The sequence below is a fragment of the Halichoerus grypus genome, chromosome 7 (assembly GCF_964656455.1).
Source record: "Halichoerus grypus chromosome 7, mHalGry1.hap1.1, whole genome shotgun sequence".
In the NCBI taxonomy this organism is placed as follows: domain Eukaryota; kingdom Metazoa; phylum Chordata; class Mammalia; order Carnivora; family Phocidae; genus Halichoerus; species Halichoerus grypus.
The window spans coordinates 11,196,904-11,199,117 of NC_135718.1; the positions used below are offsets into that span (position 1 = coordinate 11,196,904).

Consider the following 2,214-nt stretch of genomic DNA (forward strand, 5'->3'; position numbering starts at 1 on the left):
CACGTAGGCCTAACTGCACCCTGGCATAGGGGGCTGAAAAGATCTCCAACAGAACTGTTAACGGGGTTCAATCACTGTTCACTATTGTGAGTTCAGCATTATGCAGCGCACAAAGGTCAAAAACATATTTTCAGTCACAATTTTATATGGAATCCTAGCAATATCTCACCAACGCCATCTGAGAAACCCACCTGCAACACCAAATGATTTTTTTTTCTTTATGAGAGATCATTTTTATTTGGCTCAGATCTTTCTGTGACTTGACTTTCAAGTTCAGGTTTAGCTCCTCCCTCATTCACCACTTGTGTCTCAGATCTTGGTTTTGTCTGCCCGTTCCTCATTATTTTCTGGTACCACCTGCTGGTTATTTGTTCCTTCTGGGTCATGTTGATTTGATTTGTCACCAGATTCCAATTTAGCTTCTTTCCCATTTCCTGCGTTCACTGGCTGCTTTGGGTTAAGTTGTGATGGGTCCTTAGCACTCTTCACCACCTCTTGGAGATTATACTTTCTGAACAACATATAATCTTTGACAACACTCAGGCAACAGACAGCTTTAATTATTTCTACTACAACCGTGTACTGTGGATTAGTAAAATCCACTTTATTTTCCGAATTGAGGCTGCCTACTATTCCTGCCAATTCTTTGATAACTTCTTCTCCATTCATGTGATGGTTATTTCGAGATTTATATACAATCTGAAATGTCCCTTTGTTTGGAGCTTTAAACCACGGTTCCAAAAATGTTTCTGCATATTTTTTCATATCTTCTAAGAAAGCCCTGCATGTGCCTGAAACGGGTAACATACGTAGAATAACCCGAGTCGTCGTCTTCTTGGTTTTGTACATATCCTGGAGAATATGACGTACCAGTTTCTCAGGTTCTATTCCAAGTGTCCTGATGAAGACCACATTATTGGCTCCACTCTCCACTGACTGGAATCTTCTTAGCTTCATCTCTGTTGTTGCTTTCATGTCACTAACTTCTTTCTTCAAGACAGCCTCCATGTCATCATCCTCTCCGTCACTTCCAGGGGGCTGCTGATCTTTGTCCGTAAACTTTTCCGGCCCACACATGTCATCGCCATATTCGTTGAGCAGGCTGTAGGCCTCCTCCACGCACTTGGCGTTCGTTCGTGTTGCAGGTAATGAGAATGCCCTGTAGCCGGGGGCCCGCTGCCGGGGCCCGCAGCCGTCGTGGCGCCGAGCCCGCTTGGCCTGCACATACGGAGCTTTGCTTTTGCGCTTTCCGCCGCTGGCCCGGGGAGGCCACTGGCCTGGGGCCGCCATGGCGCGTGGGAACCAAGGCTAGCGAGAAGCGTGCTTCTCTGCCATGCCCAGCTTCCTCGCCTCTGCAGGCGCCAGCTGGCTTGCGTCAGGTCCAACTGCCAACATTCTTAGCAATCTCCCCCATCAAGTGTTTCTGGCATCCTTCTCTTTCCTTCTGTGTTGTGCTTCAGCAAGAGGGAAACATGCCAGGCACCCCTTTCCACAGGGTCAGCAAGAGACAAACGCTCTCAGGCTTTGTGTGTTTGTGTGTGCCTTTTTTCATCAGCTCTCCTGAATGGTTTGGGTATAAAATTCTAGGCTGAGTTCATTTTGTTTTAGAAAGCCATCATTCTGTGGTCTTCTGACATCTTATTTCTGATGGGAACCCTACCAGCACCGTTTATGGTCACTCCTTGTAGATAATCTATAATCTCGGGCAGCATCTAGGATTTCTGTAGGATATTTACGTTCTGCCATTTCCCTGTGTATGACGTCTGCATGTGTGTTTTCTTTTCCTACTGGAGACTCCACATACTCCTTCAGTCTCTGCTTGATGTCTTCTAATTTCTCTTTCATATTTTCCTTTTCTCTCTGTGCTACGTCTTAGATCATTTTCTCAGCTCTTTCTCCCAGGTAAGTCGATCACTTGTAGGTGTGTCTCATCTAGACTTAAGACTCCTCATTTGAGGGATTTTTTCCACCTGTAATTACTATACTTTATTCTCTGTCATTTCTATTTGGTTCCTTTTCAAATTTGTCTATTCATTTATCATACTATCCTGTTCTTGCCTTATATTTTCTAACTCTTCTGTTATCTTTTTTGATATCTTATTGTGCTATCTCTAGTTCTTATGATGTAAATTCTCCAGGGTGGTAATTCTCCTTCATGGTGTTTTCTCATGTGAGCTTTTAATTTTTTACATGGGGAGCTTATCTTTAAGTGAC

General features: G+C 44.1%; 1 pseudogene; it reads right to left on the reverse strand.

Annotated features, from left to right (window-relative positions):
* Nucleotides 1-218: 218 nt before the first annotated feature.
* On the reverse strand, nt 219-1,290 carry LOC118528490 (THUMP domain-containing protein 1 pseudogene; annotated as a pseudogene).
* Nucleotides 1,291-2,214: the final 924 nt, after the last annotated feature.